The sequence below is a fragment of the Ambystoma mexicanum genome, chromosome 11, assembly GCF_040938575.1.
Source record: "Ambystoma mexicanum isolate Mex_15411 chromosome 11, UKY_AmexF1_1, whole genome shotgun sequence".
NCBI classification, from domain to species: Eukaryota; Metazoa; Chordata; class Amphibia; order Caudata; family Ambystomatidae; genus Ambystoma; species Ambystoma mexicanum.
Window position 1 is genome coordinate 1,251,137,110 of NC_090934.1, and position 17,237 is coordinate 1,251,154,346.

Sequence of the window (17,237 nt, forward strand, 5' to 3'; positions counted from 1 at the left end):
TGCAAAGGGAAAGATGGGTGCATTAAGATAAGAGTATGTGGAGAAAGACATTAAGAGGAGCGGGCGCGGTTTAGCTCCTGCAAGTCTAATGCAGGCACTGCCTTTCACACTTGCAGAATTAGCCACTTGGCACCCTACACAAATCAACCTCACAAAGACCAGCAAAGATTCTTTGTAAGTGAAGCAGAGCAAGTGTGCCACCAGAGCCCTTCTCGGAACGCACCAGACAGGCATAATCTGGAGAGACAGTTCTTGCACAAGTGAAACATGGCTCGGCAAAGTCTAACAACCGGATGCAGTTTAAAATGGGCAAAATATGCCTCCTGCCGTGCTTTCGAAAAATAAGTCTGTTTCACTCCTTTTCTTTGGGAAAAGAAATGGGTGCGATATTTATACAGCCCCTAGTCAAAAAGAAAGATCATCCTGGAATCATTATGGAGTCTTCCGATGACTCCACTCTAGAGTCATCCATGGATAGTCCAGGAAGATCATCCTGAAGTATGTGTGTGGGCTGAAATATTTAATGAGATGATGACTCTAGAGTCATCACAGAAACTACTCCAGGATTACTTCCAGTGATGATCTTGGATTACTCTAGGATGAGTCCATGACAACTTCAGGATGGGTGGGGATTACTCCAGGATGACTTCAGATTACTCTAGGATGACTCCATGACAACTACAGGATGACTTCATGACAACTTCAGGATGGGTGGGGATTACTTCAGGATGACTTCGGATTACTCTAGGATGACTCCATGACAACTTGAGGATGACGTCATGAACTTCAGGATGGGTGGGGATTACTCCAGGATGGTTCCATGATAACTTTAGGGTGGGTTTTGAATTGTGAATTATTATTGCAGACCACTCCAGGATGAGGTTAAATGATTTCAAGATGCTTCCAAAAGATTTAGGAAAAGGGGTTGGATTACTTTTGAGTAAGATTGGTGGCATTACTTTCGAATGACACTAGTTAGACTTACTTATAGTGTACTGGAAAAACTCCTAGGGAATTTTGCAGCCGTCACTTTCCCTCTGACTTCTATGCTATAGCACCCAAATGTTAACTAATCTGATTTAGTGTACAAAACTACAAACCCCCCCCCCCCATGTCACAAACCAATCTGTACACTCGCTCATTTCATTTCTCACCTCTAGCTAACATGTCCTCACACCCAATAAACTCCCACAATTACAAAGCGCTGCACTAAAATACACAATCTTCAAATAAACCCAAGCAATGGCTTCCTTTTGGTTTAATGCACCCGAAATATTTTAATTAGAAGTCCTTCCTGGTAGAAGCAATGCAATCCCACAACAATCCTATAAAAATCCCAAAGTGATGTTAACTATAACCCTGAAAAGAAACTCTTGCAGGCATTCCACTCATTGGGTCTTAAGTCGTCATTTGGGTAAAATGCTATGACAGTCGAACAAGGCTAATGGGATATTATCTATTTTTAAAAAAGAACACCTGCTTTTTATTCAATTGCATTTATTAAAAGAGGCACAATGAGGTTCAACCTGACAATTGGCACATATACACAAGCATGACTGTAGCAATCCCAGAACTGGGTACTTTATAATTAGTGCATATGTACGGATTTTAAAAAAAAACAATACCAGCCAGGGAGTCAAACCCGGATAAGCCCAGCAAGCACAGCTTTCAAGGAAGTTAGGTGGGGAGCCAGAACCAGCCAATGAGTCAAATTTAGACCCAGGGCAAGCCCAGGGAGCATGGGTGAAGGAAGGATCCAGAACCAGCGCAGGGAGCCAGATGGGTACCCAGACAGAGCCCAGCAAGTAAAGAAGTTCGTTAGGGACCCAGAACAAGCCAGTGAGTCAAATGGGGATCCAGAGCAAGCTGGGGAGCAAGGGATTCTGATGTGGACCTAGGGTGAGTCCAGGGATCTGGGGAGTCACATGGTGACCCAGAACGAGCCCATGGAGCAAGGGAGGGGAGCACAGACCCAGACCAGGGAGCTGGGGGGCACGTCCCATCCCAGGGAGGAAAACAGAGGTGTGGACACAACTCAGATTAAAGGAGAGGGTGATGCAGACCCATCCCAGGGATCAAGCAAGTGTTGGGGCGGCCCTCGATTAGACTTGGGAGCAGAGGAGAGGGAAGACACAGACCCAGCCCAGGACGCAAAGGGAAGGGAAGGGATACCGGCCCACGGAGCAAGAGTCAGAGAGGGGAGGGCACAAAAACATGCGAGGTAGCAAGGGGTGGCAGGGACCAAGCCACAACGCAGGGAGCAAGAGGGACCCAGACAAGTACAGACAGCAATGGAGTTCCCATGAACCAGCCCAGGTAGCATTTTATAATACAATAACTAAATGTTTTGAAAAATAAGATGAATTTTGCATTCTGTAAAAAGTGACTAGACTTGTGTAGAAAAAGACAAGTCAGGTGCCTTCTGCTTCAGTCAGTAGATCGCAATTGTGTTCGGCAGTGCTTTTCGGTATTCAACAGCAGAGTGTTCTCCAAAGCCCATTTCTGTTGCTTTAACAGATACATTCTGAAATGCAAAAAGGAATAATTCTGTAGAAATTGTTTGAAAAGAGCTGGAAAAAGACATCTAACCAATAGGTAGATCTTGAAAGGAGGCGCTTAACAAACATTATAACTTTGCTGAAGAAGTGCCTGGCACAGAGATGCCTGAATGAAAGGAGGCGCAGTAGACAATTAGCACTGTACAAGCTTCAAATAAATATATTTAACATGTGTGTTCTGACTGGCATTTATGTACCTTTTTATAGCTTCTTGTCGCTGACAATCCAATGTTAATCTTCCCTTTTCTGCCATTTTTGCTACATTCACGGTCCAGCTGTTTTTTCAGTAGGTAGCCGGGCCAAGTTGCTCGTCTGTCTTTTTTTGCCGACATCACAATCTCCCTTGGTTCACCATGAAGCCTTTAACGAGAAGAATGTTTTTCTGTGTATGTAAGAAAAGAAAAATTATTAGATTTCTCAAACCTGAAAAACTATATCAAGATCTGGAAATTGTTCAATTTCAATATTTAACAAAGCCACATCCACAAGTATGTGCTCTCTTTTTGGTGGTCTGTTTATCTGGTTTCCTTACTGCTTTTCTGCCTAACTGGTTATTTATTCACATAGTATCTTGCTTTGGTGAAACAGCTTTGTAAGCACAATACAAAAAATTATAGATCTTAGGCTTATAGTCGATTGCAAACTTTACAAGGGTATGGACCCCAAGATGTCTTCACAGGAATGCCGGGGGTAGAGGGGAGAGATGAGGCAGGAGAAGACTAAGATTTCACTGGCATATTGACTGAACATAAAGCATTACTTTTAATAGGGGTGTCAACCAACTTTCTTTTTACTCAAGGGGTGCTTACTTCTGATGCTGTTGCCGGACCAGGATCAGGCACTCGGTGGTTCCGGTCCCCCTCTTTCTCCACTGAAGAGCCAGTTCCAGGCAGTGTCCGATGTCCAGCTTGCAATGCAAGTCCATTCTATCCCAGGACACTGAAATACTAGCACAAACATTAATATTACACATGACCAGTGACCAAATTCCCTTCTACCCCCAACTGCTTGAAGGCGCGACGAGGCAAGGGAGGAGAAACAAAGGGAGGACGGACGGACAACGATCATACTAGGCCAGGTGACATTCAGATTGCGCTAGTACGTGGGAAGGGGGCACGGATAGTGCAGTATAAGATGATAGCAATAAGTAAGTGACGGCCAACAAGTGGCAAGTGCATGGGTAAGTACGGACATCAGGGGGCTGGTAGGGGGACTGTAGGGGTACAGAAACATTCCCCAAGTGTGGGGGTTGCCAGGTGGGCAGTACAGGTGTGAGACACTGGCGGGGGAGGGACCTGGGCCCGTGATCAGAGGGTGTCCAGGTAGCCAGTGCAGTTCAGGCTACAGCCAGGAGGTCAGGAGAGGAGGAGAAAAAGCAGAAGCAAAGAGAAAGGTTTTGAGGTGCTTCCGGAATCAGATTTGGTTTGCCTCAAGTGTAAGGGAGGAAGGGAGGCTGTTCCAGAGGGAGGCACCAGCCGAGGAAAGAGATCTTCCACCAAGTCGTTGCTTGGAGAAGCAACTGACCTTGAGGGATTTGGAGGCGGATGAGCGAAGAGCACGAGAAGTAAGATATTTAGGAAGAGAGAGTTGAAGGTGTTGAGGCCCCAGAAGGCCTTGTGGACGATGCAGACGGTTTTGAACTTAATCCTCACAGCCACTGGGAGCCAGTGGAGAGATTTCAGTCCTGGAGAGATACGATTCCTGGGCTTGAGGCCAAGGACAAGTCTCACAGTCCTGTTCTGGATAAGTTGCAGAAGGTAGAGAGTAAAAGCAAGCAGATTTAGAAAGAGGCTGTTGCAATAGAGTCCAGCCTAGAGAGAACCAGAGAACTCTGGAGAAAGTGAGCTTCTGGGGGAAGGAGAGGAAAGGAATAATACCTCTGAGGAGGTACAGCTGGTAGTGTGACTTCTTAGAGACGTCAGAGATGTGAGGAGAGAAGGTGTGTGTGGAGTCGAAGATGACCCCCAAGGCTTTAACAAGCATAACATTGCTGAAGAAGTGCCTGGCACACGGATGCCTGGATGAAAGGAAGCGCAGTAGACAATTAGCACTGTACAATCCCCAAATAAATATATTTAACGTGTGTGTTCTGAATGGCATTTATGTACCTTTTATAGCTTCTTGTGGATGACAATCCAATGTTAAGCTTCCCTTTTGCTAAATTTACCGTCCAGCAGTTTTTTTCCTGCAGGTAGCGTGCCAAGTTGCTCGTCTGTCTTTATTTTGCTGTCATCACAATCTCCTTTGGTTTCACATAGGGTTCACCATGAAGTCTGTAACAAGAAGAATTATTTATTCACATTGCATCATGCTTTGGTGAAATAGCTTTGTAAGCACAAAACATAAAATGATAGCGCTGTAGGTTTAGGTATATAGTCTATTGACCACAAGATGCCTTCACAGGAATGCCCGGGGAAGAGGGGAGAGATGAGGCAGGAGAAAGACTAAGATTTCACTTCATATTAACTGCGAAAATAAAGCATTTATTTTAATAGGGGTGTCAACAAACTTTCTTTTTTACTGAAGGGGCGCTTACTTCTTATGTTGCCGGACCAGGGCTTGGGAACAGACTAAAGCACTGGGTGGTTCCGGTCGCCCTCTCTTTCCACTGAAGAAGCAGTTCCAGGCAATGTTCGATGACCACCTTCTGATATGAAGCCATTCTGTCCCAGTACACTGAAAGAGTAGCACAAGCATTAATGAGCCATCCAGACAGACACCAGCCCACACACCCAAGAGTTGGGGGTGGGGGGGACTGTAGGGGTGCACAGGTGCATCAGTTATGTGTGCAGCTGATTATGTTGCCCGATGGTAGCTGCATCCTAGCGGTAGGTGTTGTGGTTTTGACATCAGGTGAATGTGTGCAGTCTGGCGGGTGAACATCCAGACTGGTCCTGGCTGCCTTAGGCCTGAGGGACGCTTATGTGAGCAACTAGGCCGGTTTCACATGGGGTAATGGGGTATAGCTGCGTTTTATAAGAGTGATGAGGTGTCCATGGGGTAGTGTCCGTATGTGAGCAGCTAGGCCGAATTGATCGAGGGGTATAGCTGCACTTTAATTGTGTGATGGTGTATAGCGGAGAGTAAGCATAGAGGTATGCGGGGGGGGGGGGGAGTGTTTGGGCGGAGTTATGATTTATCAGGATATGCATGTATATTTGTTCTATATAAACTAAAGCACTCTCTATCCAGACGCCCACTCCCATGTTACATCTGCACTGGATTTCTCTCTCCGACGCCCTCGCAGACATCACGGTACCGATTTCCTTTCGTCTTTTCTTGCACCAATGACTTCCTTAGTGCTTTAAAATTAGATAACTATGTTACATGAGGGCATCAAAGCAATTCAGAACCTTATAGTGTGCAGTAGCCAATCAGGACGCAAGGAACACAGGCTGTAACTGCAAGGACATGCTTATGTTCTGCACTTTACTATAGGTCACCATTTCACCCTCCTCCACGCACCAACTTTTTTGCCGCTTTTGGTCTCTTGCTGCACTCTCTATTGCCCGCTAGATTCCACTGCGCTCATGTCTACTGTTGCCACAGGCCTGTAGTCTGTGCTGGAAATCGAAAAAATGTACTAGAGGAATCCTGCTTATTGGGGGGTGCATGTCCCCACTATCTCTTCATAGAACCCAAGCCTGACGTTTTGCATAAAAGCAAAACGCATTATGGAAACACAGGAATGCTCACAATTTTAAATGTGAAAGATGCCCCGTAGCAATTCAGCAAGAAAACCTTTTGAGCAAATAATGGAAGTTGGCTTCTTTGCTGTTTTCATTGGTCTCAATACACGGCCTAACAAGAAAAATTTCTGTAAATTGCAAGACATATATACCAATTTGGACAGCTGCAAAACAGTACATGAGGGTTTTGGTTGTTTCGTCTTTCAGTGTCCTTTGCTTACCTTGGAACGTCATCATGCAGTGTTAGCTGCTCAGAATGGTATTATGGCTTAATTACTGGACTTCTAAAACCAACAGTGGGGAGAGCAACTACCTGAATACCGAGCTCGTATTGTGTAAGCCAAGCCTAGCGAATTTGCATAAAAGCAAAGTGCATTTTGGGTTATGCCCACACTTTTCAATGCGATACATGTCTGTGATCGTGACTGAGTAAGAAACCATTTTAACAGAGTAATGAAAGTTGAACTCTGCTCTTTTTTATTGGTCACAATACTCACCCTAACAAAACAATGTCTGTAAATTGCAAAGCACATATACCAATTTGGGCAACCTCTGAAGAGTGAGAGAAACCAGAAGGTCTCTCATCCACTAGTCCCCGGGGATCTGTCATCCAGGTGGCCAGGACATGGCCATCGCTTTTGGATCCAGTTCCTGGGGATGGACCAGTGTGGGAGGATCACCTGGGTGAGGGGTCTTCTCGGAGTGGGACACCAGATGGTGAGACAGTGTATCCCCTTCCCTGTAACACCTTTACCCCATCTACCCTGTAGGATATTTAGGAACTCTAACTCCCTCCCCCTTTTACCAACACAAACACTGTCTCACGGAAGCCCGCTATAAGGGAAAACTGACTAACACCCAAGCTGTGTACCTGACATGTCGCAATCCTATGGTCAGACGAGGTCAGGCAATTATCAGCAATCACGCACACCTGACTTCCATTACAATTACCCACACGGATAAAAGGCGGAGCATGAGCGCACACTCTGAGCGAGGCAAAGCACATGAGGAAACAGCAGTTTGGAGACGGCAGCTGAGGACGAGGGGAAAGACCGCAAAACCAAAAGGGATCGCAAGGAGGGAAATTCCCTTGACCTTTTCGACAAGGAACCATTACTTTCCAGATACCTCGAGAGTAGAACACGCAAGACCAAGAAACCAGGCTGGACAATCTGCATTGTGTGTCGGAGATACCCAGAGCCCTCCCGCGTCAGTAATCAATGCAGGGAGAATCACCAGCCACCGCGGTACTGTCCTCGACTCCATGAGCAAAGCAGCATCAGTGAAGTAAACATAGCCGGTGATTTGGGGAGACTGATACAAGACCAGTCTTTGTTGAAGCCAAGGTTGCAAGCAAGCAGCAACATTGTATGGTGAGCGCTGGAACGAACATTGTTAAAACACGTGTGATAAGAGACGCAAGTGTGATGTTAAACTGCTGATGAGTGATTGAACTTTAACGCAAGATACAATACTTTTGACAGAGTGGTCATGCGTCGCGTGGGTGCTCAATCGAAGGTCTCTTTAAGGTATCCAGCTGAGAAGTAATAAATTACTAGTTACTCACTGTAGTGACTAACATACTCTTAGTCCTTAGTCCCCTTTCCTCCATAACTGCATGGGCGCCCCTCGCTGGGGACGGGAGACAGAGCCTTTTCAACACAAAAATCTTCTTCCCCTTTAAATTTAGAGGCGCGCGTGGACCTGCAAGCATGTGTTCACCTGACTCTGCCCACCGGTGCCACTCCTCAGTCCCCATTGACGCGTCATTATTATTAGGGGGGGGGAGATGGTGGGACGTATGGAGGAAAGGGGACTAAGGTACGTTAGTCATTACGGTAACTACTAATTACGTCCTGGCACCTTTCCTCCATACTGCATGGGCAATTACAACTGAATGTAGCCCCAGGGTGGAGAGGAGACCCTCCTTAAGCAAATAGTTTCCTTAGAACTGCCTGTCGAAAGGTCGCGTCTGACTTGGAGCTGACTCCCAACCAGTAATGCTTACAGAAAGCGGAAGGGGTGGCCGCCCTGCTTATGATTCACAGAACCTGCCGCTGGAATGCAATGGCTGTGGCCTCCGCTTCGACAGCGTAAGAGTGCAGGTTAGCTGACAGCGGCTTGTGCTGCCCCTCATAGGCCTCTTTGATGGGTGCAACCATCCACCGTGCAAGAGAAGCCATGGATGCTTGATACCCGGGCCTGGATCACCCCCAAAGGTGACAAAAAGTGTGTCGGACTTGCAGAAGCCCTTGGTCCTGTCCAGATAAATTTCAGAGCGCGCCTGACATCCAGACAGTGCAAGGCACTGAGCCTCGTCCATGGGGTCAGCAAAAAATGTAGGTAAGACTATTTCCTTGTTTAGATGGGAAGTGGATGGTACCTTAGGTAGGAATGCCGGGTGAGTCCGCAGGGACACCTTATCCCTGTGGAAAGTGGTATAGGGTTCTGAGACTACCAGAGCCTGGATCTCGCTGACTCTGCAAGCGGAGGTGAGGCCCACTAACAAAGCTGTTTTAATGGTGACCAGCCTGATGTATGCAGACGCCATTTGCTCGAAGGGTTTGTGCACCAAGGTGCCCAACACCACATTGTGGTCTCACATGGGGTGTGGCTTCTTGATGGGCGGGTAGAGCCTGGACAAGCCCACCAGAAGTTTCTCGACTATTGGGTTGGAAGAGAAGAGCTCCTCCTCTGAATTTCTGTAGGCCCCTATGGATGCGATAGGTGCAACATGTGTCCACATGTACGCCTGAGTGCCCAGATGTGCAGAGAAGGAGAGTACATAATCCAATGTGCACATAAGGGGGGTCGATCTCCTTAGAGTCGCCCAATGACAGAACCTAGTCCATTTACTCTTGTATTGGCTCCTGGTAGCCTTGCTCCTGGTGCCCTGAATGATCTCAGGGTTAGCCTGTGAGAGGTTCAGGTGCCTGAGGGTGACCTGCTCAGGAACCACGCTGCAAAGGCTAACTTTTGTGGAGCGGGTGGATGACCCCGCCGCCCTGCTGGGACAAGAGATGGGCTGGACCCAGCGGAAGGTGAATGGATGGTTTGTCCGTGAGGCTGAGCAGTTCGGGGAACCACGGTATCGCCGGGCCACCAGGGAGCTATCAGAATGATGCTGAGGTGACAAGCTACCTTTATCTTGCAGATTACCCTACGGACCAGGGGTGTGGGAGGAAAGGCATAGGCTGTCATGCCTTCCCATCGAATTTAACGCATCTCCCAGGGAGCCGGGACCCTGCCCCATGCCAAGACACAGGCTGATGGAACTTCCTGTTCTTCAAGGAGGGAAATAGATCCACCTGAGGGTGCCCCCATTTGCTGAAGACCTCCTACAGCACTTGGTCATTCAATTGCCATTCGTAATTGTCCGTCCCAGTCTGCCCGCTTCCAAGTGGGCCACCCCCGGGAGGTGGACGGCCATGAGGTAGATGTTCCCAAATGCTGACCGCTAGGCTGCACAGGGGAGGGGACCTGGTACCCCCCTGCTTGTTGACATAGTACATGCTGGTGGAGTTTTCGGTCTGGAAAAGGACGGACTTACCCACAATGAGAAGATAGAAAGCTCAGAGCTAGCCAGATGGCGCTGAGCTCCAGCCAGCTCATAAGTGTCTCCCGCTCCTATCCGGTTCAAACGCCATGGACGCTGTGGCTGTCCAGAGTGCCCCCCCCCCCAGCCTTCTAGGGAAGAGTCCATAGTGATGATTGCCTGCGGGGCCGGCTGGCGGAAGGGCTTGCCCGTCCACAGGTTGCAGTTCCTGGACCACCAAGAAAGGTCCAGTTGGAGAGAAGGAGGTATGCTGACCAGCTCCGCTTGGGAGCCCTTCTCCCGATTCCATGAGGCTGCGAAGTGCAGCTGTAACCTCCTCATCCTGACTCTCGTGTGTGGCACGGACAGGAGGACCACTGCCATGATACCGAGTAAGTGTTGGTACCACCAGCCGTAGCCACTGCTCTGGTAAGGAAGGGTGTAGTGGCTCTCTTGAGGGCCATAATCCTGTCCTCCGAGGGAAAGAAACTCTGAGCTTGTTTCCCAGATGAGGCCCAGGAAGGTGAGGCTCTGCATGGGCTGCAGCTGAGACTTCTTGAGGTTGATAGTAAACCCCAGGTTGTGGAGTGTGTTCATAAGTGCAGAGGAAGTGTGTGTAACCCCCTCTGGAGATCTCGCCCTGATGAGCCAGTCATCCAGGTAGACCTGGTGGCCCAGAGGAGGGTTGCCACTGCATTCATGAGTCTGGTAAATACCCTGAGGGCTGAGATGAGGCCAAAGGGTAGCACCTTGTACTGGAAATGGCAGCCCATGATCCTGTAGCGTGGAAAGGAGCGATGTGGCTGCCAAATCGGGACCTATATATAGGCGTCCTTCAGATCCAGGGAGCACAGCCAGTCTCCCTTGTCTAGTCTCTCCGCATTGAGTGCTGGCGTAACTGTCAAACTCACCTGTCTCTCTGCAGGAGCGATGGATGAGCCTCCTTTGACCCAGAGTTCTCACTTCCTGTTTCACCCGGAGGAACACCTGTCAAATACAAGATGTACACTTAGACCTGAATTCACCCGATTCCCATGGGCCCTTCCCTTCTCTTTCTGTGTGTTGTGCTGTCCCCTAAGGGCTTACCTTGATTTTTAGTAGCGTGTGCACGCCATCCTGCATTCGCAGGGGCGCGATTCAATTGTAGGGATGATGCCAATGTCTGTTGGCTGAGTTCTGATGCCACGCGCTGTTATATGCCTTCACAGCGAGGCAAAGTGTTCTATGTGCCAGTTTCTTCACTAGCTAGGAAGTCCTTTCCACAAAGTGAACGTTGCGCGGAGGTTGTTGAGTGTCTGGAGTTGTCCGTATTGTCTTTATTTTGCCATGGTATTTTTGGGTGAGTAGAGCTGCGTGTAGAAGTCAGCTGCTTGTAGGTACGCGCTGCGTCATAGGTTCAAGCACACCTGGTAATGTTTCTCCTTGCCCTTGCAGGAATGGATTATGGAATGCTAGCGCCTAGAATCTTGGTTCAGCGCTTCTGAAGACTCGGTGGTCCGGTAAGTATGCACAGAGGCTTTGGCAAGTATGCACCGCGTTATTGGAGAGAGCACAGTGAAAAATGTCTCTGCGTTATTGGAGCGAGCACAATGAATAATGTCTCTTCTTTCTTTTGCAGGACTTTGAACGCGGACCTGGATTCCAGCGTAGCGGTAAGATTCGGTGGGTATGCGCAGCGTTATTGAAGTGCGCGCTAAAGCAGTTCTTCTTTGTGCTTACAGGTGCCGGTGTAGGATTCCCCTCTTGACCAGAGAAAGGTGCAGCGTGGAGAAAGAACGTGGGTTGATCCGGAGCAGGTAAGCAGAAGCAGGATGATCCGGAGCAGGTAAGCAGAAGCAGGTTGATCCGGAGCACGGCGAGTATGTTGCTGATGCAGCTCACAGTAAGCAACACGAAGCACTAGAAAAATATTGGGTGTGGCTTATATAGCCAGCCACACCCGAACACTAGAGAGCTCATGAATTGTCATGCACTTCCTGTTTGACAACAGGAAGTGGTAACCAGGAAGTTACTACAAACACCAGGAAGAAATTAAAAGAAGATATCTGCAATGGGTTTTTTGTGTGCCTATGCCAGGCCTGCCAGGCCTCCAACCAGCTTGCCCAGACTACCTGCCTGGTACCCATGACAGCCTTCCCCCTCAAGACCCCTCCCAATGGTGTGTGTGTGGGTTTTTGTTTATCAGGATAGTCCCGATGGAATCTTCGCACCAATCGGGGGGCATGCACGTGTGTGCTGGGTTCCCATGATCTTTCCTGGGGTCCATACCCCTTCCAGTCAATCAAGTAATACAGGGTCTTTCGTACTAGTTTGGAATCTTATATGTTCTTTACCTCATATTCTGGTGCTTTACCGCCACCGTTATTTCGGTACCGGGTGACTCATAATTTAGCAACAGGAAGTGGTAACCAGGAAGTAACTACAAACACCAGGAAGAAATTAAAAGAAGGTATCTGCTATGGGTTTTTTGTGTGCCTATGCCAGGCCTGCCAAGCCTCCACCCAGCTCGCCCAGACTACCTGCCTGGTACCCATGACAGCAACCACCAACCATCTTGAATTTTTGAAGAGGGAGGGAAAGGTGGAGAGTGGATAGGTCCAACACAACTCTCAGGGCAGCCTGGTTCTTATTTTGTATAGTGAAAATCCTGGAATAGAAGCCCAATCCTCTCTGGGAGGCTGGGACTTCTTCCACTGCCTGGCTCTTGACGAGTGACCGGATCGGTGGGAGTGGAGGGGAGGGGAGGAAGGGGGAAGGGAGGGACCGGTAGGCGGTACCCAGAGGATACTAGAGAGGATCCAGAAGTCTGCAAAGTTGTGGCACCAAAAATACATGTGAATGGCTAGCCTGCCCCCCACCAGAGACTGGAAGAAGCCCTTGACCCCCCCTTTGTTGTTTGCGCTGGTGCAGACTCAGCGAGTGGTCAGGCTCTCTCGAGCCGCCGTTCCTGGAAGCCCCGGAACTCGCCGAACGACTGCCCCCTGTCGGAGCAATGATGCGACTGGGTGTACACCTTGGACGTGGCCGTCATTAGGATAAAGACTTCACAGTTTTCAAACTGTTCTTTTTTTATCTAATTCCTCGTCTGTGGTAGAGTGGAAGAGGTCACTACCGTCGAACGGAAGGTCCAATATGCGTTCCTGGACATCATGGTTAAATTTAGTAGCCCGAAGCCAGGCCGTCCTCATATCTGTAGCGATACAGATGGACCGGCCAGAGGCATCGTTGTGGGCCACGGTGGACTCCATGATGTCCTGCGCTACCAGCTTAGCTTCTCCTAGACCCTCCTTGAAGCATGCCTGGTTGTGCACCGGAGGTTCTGGAAGGAAGTCCGCTATTTCCAGCCAAAGCCTCTGGTTAACGGCTGCCAGCATGGCATCCGCGTTGGATTGATGCAGGTGTAGCAAGGCATTGGAGTACAGCTTCTTCCCGTACGCCTCCAAGATCTTCTCCTCCTTGCCTAGCAGCGCCGAGGACGAGGTGGCCGAGGACGACTGAGGCTTACAGTAGAGTGACGCTGCAGTGATCACCGAAGAGTGCGGTTGAAAGTGCGCTGACAGCAAGAGTGGATCCCCCTCCATCTGTCTATACATGGCATTGAGGCTCCAATTGACAGGTTGGGCCGAGTGTGGCTTGAGCCACCCCTTTTCGGCCAAGGCAACAACGTCTTTCTGCATCGGGATACCCGTTCTGGTACGGGGTTATAGGGTGAGGACTTCTGCCAAGACCCCCTCCTCGGGCTGCTCGACCTCAGGTTAAGGAAGGCCCAAATATTCCACCAAACCTGCAAGCTGGTCGTGGACGGCCTTCACCGACGGCGTGTCCGGTCCTTCTCATCTGTGTCCGCCAGAGTGTCCGGCTGTTTCGGAGCGGGTGGAGGAGTGCTGGGCGCCGTGGGCTTCCGTGTGGAGACCAGAGCCAGAGGCTGCTGCAAAGGCTAGTGTGGAACCACCTGTACTGTGGGAGGCAGGGGAGCTGGCAGGGGGGGTTCGCATCAGCGCAAGGACCCTTTGGAAGAACCGGTCTTTGGAGGGTGAAGAGGTGGCAGGAGATATTGACGCAGTGTCTGGGGGCTGCTGGGGCTGGAGCTCACTGTCTAGGATGCAGAGGGAACCTGCCCTGCGCAGCTGATGGATAAACTGTAGGCCACATACCTGATTGACACCAGTCCCACCTTGAAACTTGTTCAAGCCTGCTCTCTTCCTAGGAGTAGCATCGGACGAGCAGCCATTTTGTCGAGCTGCGTGCCAAAGTCGTGGTGCATGGCTACCTGGGCCCGGCCTCCTTCAAGACTCTTGGTGGTGGAGCACGAGACCTACCATGCACCACAGGCCGGGCACTGGAAGGCATATTGCCCTCGGAAGTGTCACCGGTTGCACTGCATGCAGGCGCCCCCTCAGACATAAGGCCGGTACTAGGACGTTGCCCCTCGGGTGTACACACGGTAAAAGAATCTTGCGGTCCCTCAGTACTGCTTCCAGAAGGATCTGATGACTCCCCTCTGCCGTGAGGCCGGTAGCTGGACTAGCCTTGGTACGTGTGCTGGTGTGAGAACCGGAGAGGTTCCTCCCGTTCAAGCGTTTCCTTGGGAAGGACGCCCTTATGGGTTGCGATGGAAAATAGCGGCCCTCCCTTAGGCCTCAATCTCTGTCTGACAAAGTATTTCAAGTCCTCTGGAGGCAACTTTTCAAAGAGCTCCTTCCACCTAGCTAGCCTAAACTTCAGTGCAACCTTCCCAGTCGAGGTCGGGGCCAAGGCAGAAGAGACAAAGAATGTGGGGTCGGACATAGGAAAGAGCCCCTCGTAGGCTGGACACTTGGTGAAGCCTGCTGAGGTTGACATGCGCCGGGGAGGAGGACCAAGACACCGGAGGACCAAGTACCTGACTGACAAAAAGATAGAAGAATCCGGGGAAGAGCGTGTGGTATTACACTGCAGAGCCAAACCAAGGAGCGCTGGTAAAATTGGCCCATCTGCATTGATGTGGGAAAGGGGACTGAGGTGTGGCACCTGTGGGCAGAGTCAAGGCAGCGCATGCTCGCAGGGCCATGGCCCCGCGCATCTCTAAATTTAAAGGGGAACAAGGTTTTTATCCAGTGAAAAAGTTGGTCTCCCATCCCTAGGAAGGGACGCCCATGCAGTATGGAGGAAAGGGGACGGGACGTAAGAGAACATGTTGGTCTTACAAAAGGCCTTGGTCCTGTCGAGATAGAAGTTCTTCCGACTTCCAAACAGTGGAGTGCCTTTTCCACGTCTTGCTTGGGGTTTGGAAAGAAAGTGGGGAGCACAATCTCTTCGTTAATGCAGAAAGAGGAGACCACTTTTGCTTAGGAACCTGGGGCGCATGCAGAGCATGACTTTATCCCGATGAAACAGTGTAGGGCTTGGAAGCCACCAGAGCCCGAATCTCGCTAACTCTGCGAGCTGAAGTAAGACTCACCAGTAGTGCTGTTTTAAGCGTGACCAATTTGATGTCCACTGTGGGCATGGGCTTGAATGGTTTGGGCGCTAAGAAAAACGTTAAGATCCAAGACTTGGTGCAGGTGTTTCACAGAAGAATATAGCCTTGTCAACCCTGCTAGATGCCTCTTCACCACTGGATGAGCAGAGAAGGTAAACCTATTAGAGTTCCTGTATGCGCCAATGGCTGCTAGATATGTTCTGCAGGCGTCGACCTGGACCACTGATTTGGCTAAATACACAGAGAAAGACAACACCTGGTCCAGAGTGCAGGATAGGGATTCCACTCAGTTTTCCTTGGACCAGAAGAAGAACCTGGTCCATTTGCTCTTGTACTGCTTTAGGGAAGTCAGGCTCCTGGCACGCTGGATGATTTCTAGGTTGTCTCGAGACAGCTGGCGATGTTGCAAAATCACCTGCTCAGGTACAAGGCTGATAGGACTAGAGTCTCCGGCCAAGGGTGAATCACCAAGCCCACCTGCTGTACCAGTAGCGGGCCCTCCCAGAGCAGGACATTTGGTTGAGCTGACAGCTGCCAGAGGTCTGAGAACCAAGGACTTGCCGGCCACTGCAGTGCTATGAGGATGGGACAAAGTCACTGGGATTGTCTGATCTTGTAAACAACCTTGTGGATGAGCAGGGTAGGAGGAAAAGCGTACAGCCACATTTCATCCCAGGGGATCTGGAGCGTGTCCCTGAGGGAGCTGAGCCGCCCCACACCAGCCGCCCCACACCAACCGCCCCCACGGCACCCCCTCCCCGCGGACGAACTGCTGACAAGTCTGGTTGCTCTCAATCACAAACAGGTCTGTGATCGGATGACCCCACCTGCTGAAAATCTATTGAAGGACTCCCGTGTTCAGTTGCCATTCGTAATTGTCGGAGACCATCCGACTGAGTCTGTCCACCTCGTGGTTCGATTATCCCAGCAGATGCACCTCTGAGATCCAGATGTTCTGCTCGATAGCCCACTCCCAGATGCAGAGGGCCAGTCTGCATAAGAGGAGGGCTCTGGTTCCCCCCTGCTTGTTTACGTAATACATGCAGGTAGAGTTGTCTATCCGAATGAAAACCGCTGTGCTCCTGATTAATGGCAGGAATGCCTTGAGTGCGGGCCAAATGGCCATCTTTTCCAGCCGGTTGATGTGGTTTTGCTGGTCGGTCTTGGAGCAGAGACTCTGTACTGAATGAGTCCCTAGGGTAGCACCCCACCCTTGGAGTGAGGAGTAGTCATAGTATGATCTGTCAGAGGTGGTCTGAATGGTCTGCCCACTATAAGGTTCGCATCCTGCCTCCACCACGTGAGGTCATGCTTAAGGAGCACAGGTATGTGACCGGGCCCTTTGATGACCTGACCCCTGGTCCCAGGATGCTGAAACATGCAGCTGCAGAACCCTCATTTGCAGCCTGGTGATAGGGGATAGCCAGAAAGCATGCCGCCAGTACTCCTAGCAGGTGCTGGTACCACCAGGCCGTAGTTACTGTTCTGCAGAGGAAGTGAGCAACAAAAGCTTAGATGGCCGCCACCTTCTCCCCGGTTGGGAACACGCTCTGCTTCCGAGTGACCCAAAGCAGCCAAAAAAAACCATCAGTTTGTGTAGGGAAGAGTTGAGACTGCTGGAAGTTGATTGAGAACCCCAGTTCGTAGAGTGTAGTCACGAGTCTGGTCACCGAGTACCTAACCAGCTCTGCCAACCCCCTCTGACTAACCAGTCATCGAGGTAAGGGTACACATGGAGGCCTTCTGACATGAGCAGAGCTGCCACTGCTTTCATCAGTCTTCTGAATACCCTTAGCAGTGACTTCAGGCCGAACATGCGGCACCATGCATTGAAAGTGCAACATCATGACCTGGAACCTGAGGATCAATCGATGGGACTGCACTATGGGGGCATGCAAATATGCATCTTTCAGATCCAGGGAGCACGTCCAGTCCCCCCACACAGCGTGTCCACTATAAACGCTGGCGTCACCATTTTGAACTTCTGCAGGGGT

The 17,237-nt window shown here is 50.1% G+C and overlaps 1 long non-coding RNA gene across 2 annotated transcripts; it reads right to left on the reverse strand.

Moving 5' to 3' along the window:
- Positions 1-1,489: 1,489 nt before the first annotated feature.
- Positions 1,490-15,951, reverse strand: LOC138504284 (uncharacterized). 2 transcript variants are annotated; one of them, XR_011279818.1, is made up of 5 exons: positions 5,095-15,951; positions 4,667-4,831; positions 3,368-3,505; positions 2,756-2,940; positions 1,490-2,524 (listed from the first exon to the last, which is right to left on the reverse strand). It is a non-coding gene; the product is annotated as an uncharacterized lncRNA (long non-coding RNA). The 2 variants fall into 2 exon arrangements; XR_011279817.1 differs by having other exon boundaries at positions 3,368-4,831.
- Between the last annotated feature and the right edge of the window lie 1,286 nt (positions 15,952-17,237).